Below are 14,542 nucleotides of genomic sequence, written 5' to 3'. Positions count from 1 at the left end.
GTTTTCCTGGTGGCTGGCGAAGCAATGTCCTTCCCCCGGGTGAAGCAGCCCGTGCGTTCCGGAGCCGAGGTCTGGGCTGGCGCCTGTGGCACCCGCTGCCCCTGCCCGCCCCTTCCCCCGGTTTGGAAGGTTGCGACGACGGCGCGCCGCCCGGTGGGTGAATTGAATGGCCTGGGCGTTCCGGGAGCGGGAAGGCACCGCGAACGGCAGGGGACCCGCGCCTGCGGCTCTGGGGTCCGGCCCCCTGCCCTCCCAGGCTGGAGCCGGGCTCCTGGCGGGGCGGCGGCGAGGCGGAAGCGGTGGGATGCTGCTGCCCGGCGTGCAGTAGGGGCGGACCCCCAGGAGGAGGTCTCCGGCTGGGCTGCGGCGGAGGTGTAGGTGGGCGATAAAGGGGGAGCAGAGCGAGGGGAGGTTGGGGAGCATGGTGACCGTAGGGGGAAGGGAGGCAGCGGGGAAGCCAAAAAAGCCTGCAGCAGGCCGGGCGGGCGCGGTGGCTCCCGCCTGTAATCCCAGCACTGTGGGTGGGAGGCCGAGGCGGGTGGATCACCAGGTGAGGAGGTGGAGACCATCCCGGCTAACAGGGTGAAACCCCGTCTCTACGCAAAATAGAAAAAAAGTCAGCCGGGCGTGGTGGCGGGCGCCTGCAGTCCCAGCTACTCGGGAGGCTGGGGCCGGAGAAGGGCGTGAACCCGGGAGGCGGAGCTTGCAGTGAGCCGAGATGGCGCCGCTGCACTCCAGCCTGGGCGACAGAGCGAGACTCCGTCTGGAAGAAGAGGAAAGAAAAAGCAAAAAGCCAAAGAAAAAGCCTACAGCACCCGGTATTCCCAGGCGGTCTCCCATCCAAGTACTAACCAGGCCCGACCCTGCTTAGCTTCCGAGATCAGACGAGATCGGGCGCGTTCAGGGTGGTATGGCCGTAGACGCCGAGACAGGCGCCTGGCTGCCCCAAGAGCCCGGCCCAGCCATGCCCGCCGGATTGCAGCCGTCACCGCCAGCCCGGGGCCGCGGGGCTCGGATCGGGGACCCCCGAGCCGCTCGCCCGCGGCCTTCCCCCGGCTCCCCAGCTCCCGAGCTTCCACCACATGGGGCCCGCTCGGAACAGGGAGTGCTCCGAGGCGTCAGGGCCCAGGGCCCACGATCCCGGGACCCCCTCCTGGTCCTCCGCCCTGCCGCGGAGGTGGCGTTTTGGGTCCCTCGCCGCTCAGGCGCTCCCGCGAGGCCCCCTCTTGCCCCACCCACCCGGAGCCGTCAGGGCTGGCCAAGGGCGACCAGCCGGCCGGGCCGCGCGGGGCCTTTCTCTCCCAACGCCCCCAGCACGGTCGCGTGTCCCGACCAAGGCCCGTCCGGCCGGTGGGCAAGAGGGCGCGGGGGCGGGTAGCGGGTCGGGGGGGTGGCCCCGCTTTGCCCCGGGCTGCCACTAGAGGCGGCGGCCTGATCCCGGGTGAGAGGGGCTGAGAGAAACCCAGACACACCCCGCCACCACCAGGAGCAAATCCACTCCCCCACACACAGACACACCCGGGCGCGCTCGCACGCGCGGGCGCTCGCTCGCACACGCACGCACGCACGCGCGCGCGAACACGCACACACACACACACACACACACACAGACTCACCCACTCAGACGCACACACACACACACAGACACACACACACGTACACACACACACGCGGCTTGAAGGAGAGCAAGGACGAGATGGATGGAGAGATAGAAACCGAGGGAGGGAGAGAGACAGCGATCGAGAGAGACAGGGGAGGGGGAGAGGGAAGGAGACAGACAGAGAGGCTGAGAAAGAGACAGGGACAGAGAAAGAGAGAGAGACAGAGAGACAGAGGGAAGACGGCAGAAGTAGCGCGAGGTCCAGGGGGAAACCTAGAAGAGAGTGGCGGAGGGAGCTAGAGAGCGAGAGCGATAGAGCCTTCGAGAGGAAGCGCCCGGCTCCGGTAGGCAGCGCCCTTTTGAGCAGGCCGGGATAGGGTGGAGGGGGCTTGGGCTGCGCCAGAACACGGGGGCCAGGCGGTCCCTGTGAGAGGACCAACGGAGCGCTGAGACGGGCTCTTACTTGGCTGAATTGCTTGCTTTGGAGGTGGGTTTCGTAGGTTCCTTCCTTTCTTGGCACCACCCTGTGCTCTGGGTGCCTTGCGGCGGGCCCCGGGATTTGCAGAGTGCGCCCGCCCGCCCGTTTGGCGGGAGCCGTGGCACCGGGCGGGGCCGGAGGCCTGGGTCTCTGGCGTGTCCTCGGGACTGGTGTTGACACGAAGTGGGGGGCCGTTGGGAATCCGGGTGCACAGGGACTGTTTTCCTGGTGGCTGGCGAAGCAATGTCCTTCCCCCGGGTGAAGCAGCCCGTGCGTTCCGGAGCCGAGGTCTGGGCTGGCGCCTGTGGCACCCGCTGCCCCTGCCCGCCCCTTCCCCCGGTTTGGAAGGTTGCGACGACGGCGCGCCGCCCGGTGGGTGAATTGAATGGCCTGGGCGTTCCGGGAGCGGGAAGGCACCGCGAACGGCAGGGGACCCGCGCCTGCGGCTCTGGGGTCCGGCCCCCTGCCCTCCCAGGCTGGAGCCGGGCTCCTGGCGGGGCGGCGGCGAGGCGGAAGCGGTGGGATGCTGCTGCCCGGCGTGCAGTAGGGGCGGACCCCCAGGAGGAGGTCTCCGGCTGGGCTGCGGCGGAGGTGTAGGTGGGCGATAAAGGGGGAGCAGAGCGAGGGGAGGTTGGGGAGCATGGTGACCGTAGGGGGAAGGGAGGCAGCGGGGAAGCCAAAAAAGCCTGCAGCAGGCCGGGCGGGCGCGGTGGCTCCCGCCTGTAATCCCAGCACTGTGGGTGGGAGGCCGAGGCGGGTGGATCACCAGGTGAGGAGGTAGAGACCATCCCGGCTAACAGGGTGAAACCCCGTCTCTACCCAAAATAGAAAAAAAATCAGCCGGGCGTGGTGGCGGGCGCCTGCAGTCCCAGCAGCTACTCGGGAGGCTGGGGCCGGAGAAGGGCGTGAACCCGGGAGGCGGAGCTTGCAGTGAGCCGAGATGGCGCCGCTGCACTCCAGCCTGGGCGACAGAGCGAGACTCCGTCTGGAAGAAGAGGAAAGAAAAAGCAAAAAGCCAAAGAAAAAGCCTACAGCACCCGGTATTCCCAGGCGGTCTCCCATCCAAGTACTAACCAGGCCCGACCCTGCTTAGCTTCCGAGATCAGACGAGATCGGGCGCGTTCAGGGTGGTATGGCCGTAGACGCCGAGACAGGCGCCTGGCTGCCCCAAGAGCCCGGCCCAGCCATGCCCGCCGGATTGCAGCCGTCACCGCCAGCCCGGGGCCGCGGGGCTCGGATCGGGGACCCCCGAGCCGCTCGCCCGCGGCCTTCCCCCGGCTCCCCAGCTCCCGAGCTTCCACCACATGGGGCCCGCTCGGAACAGGGAGTGCTCCGAGGCGTCAGGGCCCAGGGCCCACGATCCCGGGACCCCCTCCTGGTCCTCCGCCCTGCCGCGGAGGTGGCGTTTTGGGTCCCTCGCCGCTCAGGCGCTCCCGCGAGGCCCCCTCTTGCCCCACCCACCCGGAGCCGTCAGGGCTGGCCAAGGGCGACCAGCCGGCCGGGCCGCGCGGGGCCTTTCTCTCCCAACGCCCCCAGCACGGTCGCGTGTCCCGACCAAGGCCCGTCCGGCCGGTGGGCAAGAGGGCGCGGGGGCGGGTAGCGGGTCGGGGGGGTGGCCCCGCTTTGCCCCGGGCTGCCACTAGAGGCGGCGGCCTGATCCCGGGTGAGAGGGGCTGAGAGAAACCCAGACACACCCCGCCACCACCAGGAGCAAATCCACTCCCCCACACACAGACACACCCGGGCGCGCTCGCACGCGCGGGCGCTCGCTCGCACACGCACGCACGCACGCGCGCGCGAACACGCACACACACACACACACACACACACAGACTCACCCACTCAGACGCACACACACACACACAGACACACACACACGTACACACACACACGCGGCTTGAAGGAGAGCAAGGACGAGATGGATGGAGAGATAGAAACCGAGGGAGGGAGAGAGACAGCGATCGAGAGAGACAGGGGAGGGGGAGAGGGAAGGAGACAGACAGAGAGGCTGAGAAAGAGACAGGGACAGAGAAAGAGAGAGAGACAGAGAGACAGAGGGAAGACGACAGAAGTAGCGCGAGGTCCAGGGGGAAACCTAGAAGAGAGTGGCGGAGGGAGCTAGAGAGCGAGAGCGATAGAGCCTTCGAGAGGAAGCGCCCGGCTCCGGTAGGCAGCGCCCTTTTGAGCAGGCCGGGATAGGGTGGAGGGGGCTTGGGCTGCGCCAGAACACGGGGGCCAGGCGGTCCCTGTGAGAGGACCAACGGAGCGCTGAGACGGGCTTTTACTTGGCTGAATTGCTTGCTTTGGAGGTGGGTTTCGTAGGTTCCTTCCTTTCTTGGCACCACCCTGTGCTCTGGGTGCCTTGCGGCGGGCCCCGGGATTTGCAGAGTGCGCCCGCCCGCCCGTTTGGCGGGAGCCGTGGCACCGGGCGGGGCCGGAGGCCTGGGTCTCTGGCGTGTCCTCGGGACTGGTGTTGACACGAAGTGGGGGGCCGTTGGGAATCCGGGTGCACAGGGACAGTTTTCCTGGTGGCTGGCGAAGCAATGTCCTTCCCCCGGGTGAAGCAGCCCGTGCGTTCCGGAGCCGAGGTCTGGGCTGGCGCCTGTGGCACCCGCTGCCCCTGCCCGCCCCTTCCCCCGGTTTGGAAGGTTGCGACGACGGCGCGCCGCCCGGTGGGTGAATTGAATGGCCTGGGCGTTCCGGGAGCGGGAAGGCACCGCGAACGGCAGGGGACCCGCGCCTGCGGCTCTGGGGTCCGGCCCCCTGCCCTCCCAGGCTGGAGCCGGGCTCCTGGCGGGGCGGCGGCGAGGCGGAAGCGGTGGGATGCTGCTGCCCGGCGTGCAGTAGGGGCGGACCCCCAGGAGGAGGTCCCCGGCTGGGCTGCGGCGGAGGTGTAGGTGGGCGATAAAGGGGGAGCAGAGCGAGGGGAGGTTGGGGAGCATGGCGACCGTAGGGGGAAGGGAGGCAGCGGGGAAGCCAAAAAAGCCTGCAGCAGGCCGGGCGGGCGCGGTGGCTCCCGCCTGTAATCCCAGCACTGTGGGTGGGAGGCCGAGGCGGGTGGATCACCAGGTGAGGAGGTAGAGACCATCCCGGCTAACAGGGTGAAACCCCGTCTCTACCCAAAATAGAAAAAAAATCAGCCGGGCGTGGTGGCGGGCGCCTGCAGTCCCAGCTACTCGGGAGGCTGGGGCCGGAGAAGGGCGTGAACCCGGGAGGCGGAGCTTGCAGTGAGCCGAGATGGCGCCGCTGCACTCCAGCCTGGGCGACAGAGCGAGACTCCGTCTGGAAGAAGAGGAAAGAAAAAGCAAAAAGCCAAAGAAAAAGCCTACAGCACCCGGTATTCCCAGGCGGTCTCCCATCCAAGTACTAACCAGGCCCGACCCTGCTTAGCTTCCGAGATCAGACGAGATCGGGCGCGTTCAGGGTGGTATGGCCGTAGACGCCGAGACAGGCGCCTGGCTGCCCCAAGAGCCCGGCCCAGCCATGCCCGCCGGATTGCAGCCGTCACCGCCAGCCCGGGGCCGCGGGGCTCGGATCGGGGACCCCCGAGCCGCTCGCCCGCGGCCTTCCCCCGGCTCCCCAGCTCCCGAGCTTCCACCACATGGGGCCCGCTCGGAACAGGGAGTGCTCCGAGGCGTCAGGGCCCAGGGCCCACGATCCCGGGACCCCCTCCTGGTCCTCCGCCCTGCCGCGGAGGTGGCGTTTTGGGTCCCTCGCCGCTCAGGCGCTCCCGCGAGGCCCCCTCTTGCCCCACCCACCCGGAGCCGTCAGGGCTGGCCAAGGGCGACCAGCCGGCCGGGCCGCGCGGGGCCTTTCTCTCCCAACGCCCCCAGCACGGTCGCGTGTCCCGACCAAGGCCGGTCCGGCCGGTGGGCAAGAGGGCGCGGGGGCGGGTAGCGGGTCGGGGGGGTGGCCCCGCTTTGCCCCGGGCTGCCACTAGAGGCGGCGGCCTGATCCCGGGTGAGAGGGGCTGAGAGAAACCCAGACACACCCCGCCACCACCAGGAGCAAATCCACTCCCCCACACACAGACACACCCGGGCGCGCTCGCACGCGCGGGCGCTCGCTCGCACACGCACGCACGCACGCGCGCGCGAACACGCACACACACACACACACACACACACAGACTCACCCACTCAGACGCACACACACACACACAGACACACACACACGTACACACACACACGCGGCTTGAAGGAGAGCAAGGACGAGATGGATGGAGAGATAGAAACCGAGGGAGGGAGAGAGACAGCGATCGAGAGAGACAGGGGAGGGGGAGAGGGAAGGAGACAGACAGAGAGGCTGAGAAAGAGACAGGGACAGAGAAAGAGAGAGAGACAGAGAGACAGAGGGAAGACGGCAGAAGTAGCGCGAGGTCCAGGGGGAAACCTAGAAGAGAGTGGCGGAGGGAGCTAGAGAGCGAGAGCGATAGAGCCTTCGAGAGGAAGCGCCCGGCTCCGGTAGGCAGCGCCCTTTTGAGCAGGCCGGGATAGGGTGGAGGGGGCTTGGGCTGCGCCAGAACACGGGGGCCAGGCGGTCCCTGTGAGAGGACCAACGGAGCGCTGAGACGGGCTCTTACTTGGCTGAATTGCTTGCTTTGGAGGTGGGTTTCGTAGGTTCCTTCCTTTCTTGGCACCACCCTGTGCTCTGGGTGCCTTGCGGCGGGCCCCGGGATTTGCAGAGTGCGCCCGCCCGCCCGTTTGGCGGGAGCCGTGGCACCGGGCGGGGCCGGAGGCCTGGGTCTCTGGCGTGTCCTCGGGACTGGTGTTGACACGAAGTGGGGGGCCGTTGGGAATCCGGGTGCACAGGGACTGTTTTCCTGGTGGCTGGCGAAGCAATGTCCTTCCCCCGGGTGAAGCAGCCCGTGCGTTCCGGAGCCGAGGTCTGGGCTGGCGCCTGTGGCACCCGCTGCCCCTGCCCGCCCCTTCCCCCGGTTTGGAAGGTTGCGACGACGGCGCGCCGCCCGGTGGGTGAATTGAATGGCCTGGGCGTTCCGGGAGCGGGAAGGCACCGCGAACGGCAGGGGACCCGCGCCTGCGGCTCTGGGGTCCGGCCCCCTGCCCTCCCAGGCTGGAGCCGGGCTCCTGGCGGGGCGGCGGCGAGGCGGAAGCGGTGGGATGCTGCTGCCCGGCGTGCAGTAGGGGCGGACCCCCAGGAGGAGGTCTCCGGCTGGGCTGCGGCGGAGGTGTAGGTGGGCGATAAAGGGGGAGCAGAGCGAGGGGAGGTTGGGGAGCATGGTGACCGTAGGGGGAAGGGAGGCAGCGGGGAAGCCAAAAAAGCCTGCAGCAGGCCGGGCGGGCGCGGTGGCTCCCGCCTGTAATCCCAGCACTGTGGGTGGGAGGCCGAGGCGGGTGGATCACCAGGTGAGGAGGTAGAGACCATCCCGGCTAACAGGGTGAAACCCCGTCTCTACCCAAAATAGAAAAAAAATCAGCCGGGCGTGGTGGCGGGCGCCTGCAGTCCCAGCAGCTACTCGGGAGGCTGGGGCCGGAGAAGGGCGTGAACCCGGGAGGCGGAGCTTGCAGTGAGCCGAGATGGCGCCGCTGCACTCCAGCCTGGGCGACAGAGCGAGACTCCGTCTGGAAGAAGAGGAAAGAAAAAGCAAAAAGCCAAAGAAAAAGCCTACAGCACCCGGTATTCCCAGGCGGTCTCCCATCCAAGTACTAACCAGGCCCGACCCTGCTTAGCTTCCGAGATCAGACGAGATCGGGCGCGTTCAGGGTGGTATGGCCGTAGACGCCGAGACAGGCGCCTGGCTGCCCCAAGAGCCCGGCCCAGCCATGCCCGCCGGATTGCAGCCGTCACCGCCAGCCCGGGGCCGCGGGGCTCGGATCGGGGACCCCCGAGCCGCTCGCCCGCGGCCTTCCCCCGGCTCCCCAGCTCCCGAGCTTCCACCACATGGGGCCCGCTCGGAACAGGGAGTGCTCCGAGGCGTCAGGGCCCAGGGCCCACGATCCCGGGACCCCCTCCTGGTCCTCCGCCCTGCCGCGGAGGTGGCGTTTTGGGTCCCTCGCCGCTCAGGCGCTCCCGCGAGGCCCCCTCTTGCCCCACCCACCCGGAGCCGTCAGGGCTGGCCAAGGGCGACCAGCCGGCCGGGCCGCGCGGGGCCTTTCTCTCCCAACGCCCCCAGCACGGTCGCGTGTCCCGACCAAGGCCCGTCCGGCCGGTGGGCAAGAGGGCGCGGGGGCGGGTAGCGGGTCGGGGGGGTGGCCCCGCTTTGCCCCGGGCTGCCACTAGAGGCGGCGGCCTGATCCCGGGTGAGAGGGGCTGAGAGAAACCCAGACACACCCCGCCACCACCAGGAGCAAATCCACTCCCCCACACACAGACACACCCGGGCGCGCTCGCACGCGCGGGCGCTCGCTCGCACACGCACGCACGCACGCGCGCGCGAACACGCACACACACACACACACACACACACAGACTCACCCACTCAGACGCACACACACACACACAGACACACACACACGTACACACACACACGCGGCTTGAAGGAGAGCAAGGACGAGATGGATGGAGAGATAGAAACCGAGGGAGGGAGAGAGACAGCGATCGAGAGAGACAGGGGAGGGGGAGAGGGAAGGAGACAGACAGAGAGGCTGAGAAAGAGACAGGGACAGAGAAAGAGAGAGAGACAGAGAGACAGAGGGAAGACGACAGAAGTAGCGCGAGGTCCAGGGGGAAACCTAGAAGAGAGTGGCGGAGGGAGCTAGAGAGCGAGAGCGATAGAGCCTTCGAGAGGAAGCGCCCGGCTCCGGTAGGCAGCGCCCTTTTGAGCAGGCCGGGATAGGGTGGAGGGGGCTTGGGCTGCGCCAGAACACGGGGGCCAGGCGGTCCCTGTGAGAGGACCAACGGAGCGCTGAGACGGGCTTTTACTTGGCTGAATTGCTTGCTTTGGAGGTGGGTTTCGTAGGTTCCTTCCTTTCTTGGCACCACCCTGTGCTCTGGGTGCCTTGCGGCGGGCCCCGGGATTTGCAGAGTGCGCCCGCCCGCCCGTTTGGCGGGAGCCGTGGCACCGGGCGGGGCCGGAGGCCTGGGTCTCTGGCGTGTCCTCGGGACTGGTGTTGACACGAAGTGGGGGGCCGTTGGGAATCCGGGTGCACAGGGACAGTTTTCCTGGTGGCTGGCGAAGCAATGTCCTTCCCCCGGGTGAAGCAGCCCGTGCGTTCCGGAGCCGAGGTCTGGGCTGGCGCCTGTGGCACCCGCTGACCCTGCCCGCCCCTTCCCCCGGTTTGGAAGGTTGCGACGACGGCGCGCCGCCCGGTGGGTGAATTGAATGGCCTGGGCGTTCCGGGAGCGGGAAGGCACCGCGAACGGCAGGGGACCCGCGCCTGCGGCTCTGGGGTCCGGCCCCCTGCCCTCCCAGGCTGGAGCCGGGCTCCTGGCGGGGCGGCGGCGAGGCGGAAGCGGTGGGATGCTGCTGCCCGGCGTGCAGTAGGGGCGGACCCCCAGGAGGAGGTCCCCAGCTGGGCTGCGGCGGAGGTGTAGGTGGGCGATAAAGGGGGAGCAGAGCGAGGGGAGGTTGGGGAGCATGGCGACTGTAGGGGGAAGGGAGGCAGCGGGGAAGCCAAAAAAGCCTGCAGCAGGCCGGGCGGGCGCGGTGGCTCCCGCCTGTAATCCCAGCACTGTGGGTGGGAGGCCGAGGCGGGTGGATCACCAGGTGAGGAGGTGGAGACCATCCCGGCTAACAGGGTGAAACCCCGTCTCTACGCAAAATAGAAAAAAAGTCAGCCGGGCGTGGTGGCGGGCGCCTGCAGTCCCAGCTACTCGGGAGGCTGGGGCCGGAGAAGGGCGTGAACCCGGGAGGCGGAGCTTGCAGTGAGCCGAGATGGCGCCGCTGCACTCCAGCCTGGGCGACAGAGCGAGACTCCGTCTGGAAGAAGAGGAAAGAAAAAGCAAAAAGCCAAAGAAAAAGCCTACAGCACCCGGTATTCCCAGGCGGTCTCCCATCCAAGTACTAACCAGGCCCGACCCTGCTTAGCTTCCGAGATCAGACGAGATCGGGCGCGTTCAGGGTGGTATGGCCGTAGACGCCGAGACAGGCGCCTGGCTGCCCCAAGAGCCCGGCCCAGCCATGCCCGCCGGATTGCAGCCGTCACCGCCAGCCCGGGGCCGCGGGGCTCGGATCGGGGACCCCCGAGCCGCTCGCCCGCGGCCTTCCCCCGGCTCCCCAGCTCCCGAGCTTCCACCACATGGGGCCCGCTCGGAACAGGGAGTGCTCCGAGGCGTCAGGGCCCAGGGCCCACGATCCCGGGACCCCCTCCTGGTCCTCCGCCCTGCCGCGGAGGTGGCGTTTTGCGTCCCTCGCCGCTCAGGCGCTCCCGCGAGGCCCCCTCTTGCCCCACCCACCCGGAGCCGTCAGGGCTGGCCAAGGGCGACCAGCCGGCCGGGCCGCGCGGGGCCTTTCTCTCCCAACGCCCCCAGCACGGTCGCGTGTCCCGACCAAGGCCGGTCCGGCCGGTGGGCAAGAGGGCGCGGGGGCGGGTAGCGGGTCGGGGGGGTGGCCCCGCTTTGCCCCGGGCTGCCACTAGAGGCGGCGGCCTGATCCCGGGTGAGAGGGGCTGAGAGAAACCCAGACACACCCCGCCACCACCAGGAGCAAATCCACTCCCCCACACACAGACACACCCGGGCGCGCTCGCACGCGCCGGCGCTCGCTCGCACACGCACGCACGCGCGCACACACACACACACACACAGACTCACCCACTCAGACACACACACACACACACACACACACAGACTCACCCACTGAGACACACACACACACACACACACAGACACACACACGTACACACACACACGCGGCTTGAAGGAGAGCAAGGACGAGATGGATGGAGAGATAGAAACCGAGGGAGGGAGAGAGACAGCGATCGAGAGAGACAGGGGAGGGGGAGAGGGAAGGAGACAGACAGAGAGGCTGAGAAAGAGACAGGGACAGAGAAAGAGAGAGAGACAGAGAGACAGAGGGAAGACGACAGAAGTAGCGCGAGGTCCAGGGGGAAACCTAGAAGAGAGAGGCGGAGGGAGCTAGAGAGCGAGAGCGATAGAGCCTTCGAGAGGAAGCGCCCGTCTCCGGCAGGCAGCGCCCTTTTGAGCAGGCCGGGATAGGGTGGAGGGGGCTTGGGCTGCGCCAGAACACGGGGGCCAGGCGGTCCCTGTGAGAGGACCAACGGAGCGCTGAGACGGGCTTTTACTTGGCTGAATTGCTTGCTTTGGAGGTGGGTTTCGTAGGTTCCTTCCTTTCTTGGCACCACCCTGTGCTCTGGGTGCCTTGCGGCGGGCCCCGGGATTTGCAGAGTGCGCCCGCCCGCCCGTTTGGCGGGAGCCGTGGCACCGGGCGGGGCCGGAGGCCTGGGTCTCTGGCGTGTCCTCGGGACTGGTGTTGACACGAAGTGGGGGGCCGTTGGGAATCCGGGTGCACAGGGACTGTTTTCCTGGTGGCTGGCGAAGCAATGTCCTTCCCCCGGGTGAAGCAGCCCGTGCGTTCCGGAGCCGAGGTCTGGGCTGGCGCCTGTGGCACCCGCTGCCCCTGCCCGCCCCTTCCCCCGGTTTGGAAGGTTGCGACGACGGCGCGCCGCCCGGTGGGTGAATTGAATGGCCTGGGCGTTCCGGGAGCGGGAAGGCACCGCGAACGGCAGGGGACCCGCGCCTGCGGCTCTGGGGTCCGGCCCCCTGCCCTCCCAGGCTGGAGCCGGGCTCCTGGCGGGGCGGCGGCGAGGCGGAAGCGGTGGGATGCTGCTGCCCGGCGTGCAGTAGGGGCGGACCCCCAGGAGGAGGTCTCCGGCTGGGCTGCGGCGGAGGTGTAGGTGGGCGATAAAGGGGGAGCAGAGCGAGGGGAGGTTGGGGAGCATGGTGACCGTAGGGGGAAGGGAGGCAGCGGGGAAGCCAAAAAAGCCTGCAGCAGGCCGGGCGGGCGCGGTGGCTCCCGCCTGTAATCCCAGCACTGTGGGTGGGAGGCCGAGGCGGGTGGATCACCAGGTGAGGAGGTGGAGACCATCCCGGCTAACAGGGTGAAACCCCGTCTCTACGCAAAATAGAAAAAAAGTCAGCCGGGCGTGGTGGCGGGCGCCTGCAGTCCCAGCTACTCGGGAGGCTGGGGCCGGAGAAGGGCGTGAACCCGGGAGGCGGAGCTTGCAGTGAGCCGAGATGGCGCCGCTGCACTCCAGCCTGGGCGACAGAGCGAGACTCCGTCTGGAAGAAGAGGAAAGAAAAAGCAAAAAGCCAAAGAAAAAGCCTACAGCACCCGGTATTCCCAGGCGGTCTCCCATCCAAGTACTAACCAGGCCCGACCCTGCTTAGCTTCCGAGATCAGACGAGATCGGGCGCGTTCAGGGTGGTATGGCCGTAGACGCCGAGACAGGCGCCTGGCTGCCCCAAGAGCCCGGCCCAGCCATGCCCGCCGGATTGCAGCCGTCACCGCCAGCCCGGGGCCGCGGGGCTCGGATCGGGGACCCCCGAGCCGCTCGCCCGCGGCCTTCCCCCGGCTCCCCAGCTCCCGAGCTTCCACCACATGGGGCCCGCTCGGAACAGGGAGTGCTCCGAGGCGTCAGGGCCCAGGGCCCACGATCCCGGGACCCCCTCCTGGTCCTCCGCCCTGCCGCGGAGGTGGCGTTTTGGGTCCCTCGCCGCTCAGGCGCTCCCGCGAGGCCCCCTCTTGCCCCACCCACCCGGAGCCGTCAGGGCTGGCCAAGGGCGACCAGCCGGCCGGGCCGCGCGGGGCCTTTCTCTCCCAACGCCCCCAGCACGGTCGCGTGTCCCGACCAAGGCCCGTCCGGCCGGTGGGCAAGAGGGCGCGGGGGCGGGTAGCGGGTCGGGGGGGTGGCCCCGCTTTGCCCCGGGCTGCCACTAGAGGCGGCGGCCTGATCCCGGGTGAGAGGGGCTGAGAGAAACCCAGACACACCCCGCCACCACCAGGAGCAAATCCACTCCCCCACACACAGACACACCCGGGCGCGCTCGCACGCGCGGGCGCTCGCTCGCACACGCACGCACGCACGCGCGCGCGAACACGCACACACACACACACACACACACACAGACTCACCCACTCAGACGCACACACACACACACAGACACACACACACGTACACACACACACGCGGCTTGAAGGAGAGCAAGGACGAGATGGATGGAGAGATAGAAACCGAGGGAGGGAGAGAGACAGCGATCGAGAGAGACAGGGGAGGGGGAGAGGGAAGGAGACAGACAGAGAGGCTGAGAAAGAGACAGGGACAGAGAAAGAGAGAGAGACAGAGAGACAGAGGGAAGACGACAGAAGTAGCGCGAGGTCCAGGGGGAAACCTAGAAGAGAGTGGCGGAGGGAGCTAGAGAGCGAGAGCGATAGAGCCTTCGAGAGGAAGCGCCCGGCTCCGGTAGGCAGCGCCCTTTTGAGCAGGCCGGGATAGGGTGGAGGGGGCTTGGGCTGCGCCAGAACACGGGGGCCAGGCGGTCCCTGTGAGAGGACCAACGGAGCGCTGAGACGGGCTCTTACTTGGCTGAATTGCTTGCTTTGGAGGTGGGTTTCGTAGGTTCCTTCCTTTCTTGGCACCACCCTGTGCTCTGGGTGCCTGGCGGCGGGCCCCGGGATTTGCAGAGTGCGCCCGCCCGCCCGTTTGGCGGGAGCCGTGGCACCGGGCGGGGCCGGAGGCCTGGGTCTCTGGCGTGTCCTCGGGACTGGTGTTGACACGAAGTGGGGGGCCGTTGGGAATCCGGGTGCACAGGGACAGTTTTCCTGGTGGCTGGCGAAGCAATGTCCTTCCCCCGGGTGAAGCAGCCCGTGCGTTCCGGAGCCGAGGTCTGGGCTGGCGCCTGTGGCACCCGCTGACCCTGCCCGCCCCTTCCCCCGGTTTGGAAGGTTGCGACGACGGCGCGCCGCCCGGTGGGTGAATTGAATGGCCTGGGCGTTCCGGGAGCGGGAAGGCACCGCGAACGGCAGGGGACCCGCGCCTGCGGCTCTGGGGTCCGGCCCCCTGCCCTCCCAGGCTGGAGCCGGGCTCCTGGCGGGGCGGCGGCGAGGCGGAAGCGGTGGGATGCTGCTGCCCGGCGTGCAGTAGGGGCGGACCCCCAGGAGGAGGTCCCCGGCTGGGCTGCGGCGGAGGTGTAGGTGGGCGATAAAGGGGGAGCAGAGCGAGGGGAGGTTGGGGAGCATGGCGACTGTAGGGGGAAGGGAGGCAGCGGGGAAGCCAAAAAAGCCTGCAGCAGGCCGGGCGGGCGCGGTGGCTCCCGCCTGTAATCCCAGCACTGTGGGTGGGAGGCCGAGGCGGGTGGATCACCAGGTGAGGAGGTGGAGACCATCCCGGGTAACAGGGTGAAACCCCGTCTCTACGCAAAATAGAAAAAAAATCAGCCGGGCGTGGTGGCGGGCGCCTGCAGTCCCAGCTACTCGGGAGGCTGGGGCCGGAGAAGGGCGTGAACCCGGGAGGCGGAGCTTGCAGTGAGCCGAGATGGCGCCGCTG

The 14,542-nt window shown here is 68.3% G+C and overlaps 6 non-coding genes across 6 annotated transcripts; all 6 read right to left on the bottom strand.

Annotated features, from left to right (window-relative positions):
* Positions 1-803: 803 nt before the first annotated feature.
* On the bottom strand, positions 804-922 carry LOC129052817 (5S ribosomal RNA). The gene has a single exon (XR_008517960.1). It is a non-coding gene; the product is annotated as a 5S ribosomal RNA (ribosomal RNA).
* Positions 923-3,103: 2,181 nt separating this feature from the next.
* LOC129052808 (5S ribosomal RNA) lies at positions 3,104-3,222 on the bottom strand. The gene has a single exon (XR_008517953.1). It is a non-coding gene; the product is annotated as a 5S ribosomal RNA (ribosomal RNA).
* Positions 3,223-5,400: 2,178 nt separating this feature from the next.
* On the bottom strand, positions 5,401-5,519 carry LOC129052806 (5S ribosomal RNA). Its single transcript, XR_008517951.1, has one exon. It is a non-coding gene; the product is annotated as a 5S ribosomal RNA (ribosomal RNA).
* Positions 5,520-7,700: 2,181 nt separating this feature from the next.
* On the bottom strand, positions 7,701-7,819 carry LOC129052804 (5S ribosomal RNA). The gene has a single exon (XR_008517949.1). It is a non-coding gene; the product is annotated as a 5S ribosomal RNA (ribosomal RNA).
* Positions 7,820-9,997: 2,178 nt separating this feature from the next.
* Positions 9,998-10,116, bottom strand: LOC129052803 (5S ribosomal RNA). The gene has a single exon (XR_008517948.1). It is a non-coding gene; the product is annotated as a 5S ribosomal RNA (ribosomal RNA).
* A 2,202-nt stretch (positions 10,117-12,318) lies between these two features.
* On the bottom strand, positions 12,319-12,437 carry LOC129052802 (5S ribosomal RNA). The gene has a single exon (XR_008517947.1). It is a non-coding gene; the product is annotated as a 5S ribosomal RNA (ribosomal RNA).
* Positions 12,438-14,542: the final 2,105 nt, after the last annotated feature.

Source organism: Pongo abelii, chromosome 1, assembly GCF_028885655.2.
Source record: "Pongo abelii isolate AG06213 chromosome 1, NHGRI_mPonAbe1-v2.0_pri, whole genome shotgun sequence".
NCBI classification, from domain to species: domain Eukaryota; kingdom Metazoa; phylum Chordata; class Mammalia; order Primates; family Hominidae; genus Pongo; species Pongo abelii.
The sequence above is the reverse complement of the archived record's forward strand: the minus strand, read 5'-3'. Positions and strand labels throughout refer to the sequence as shown.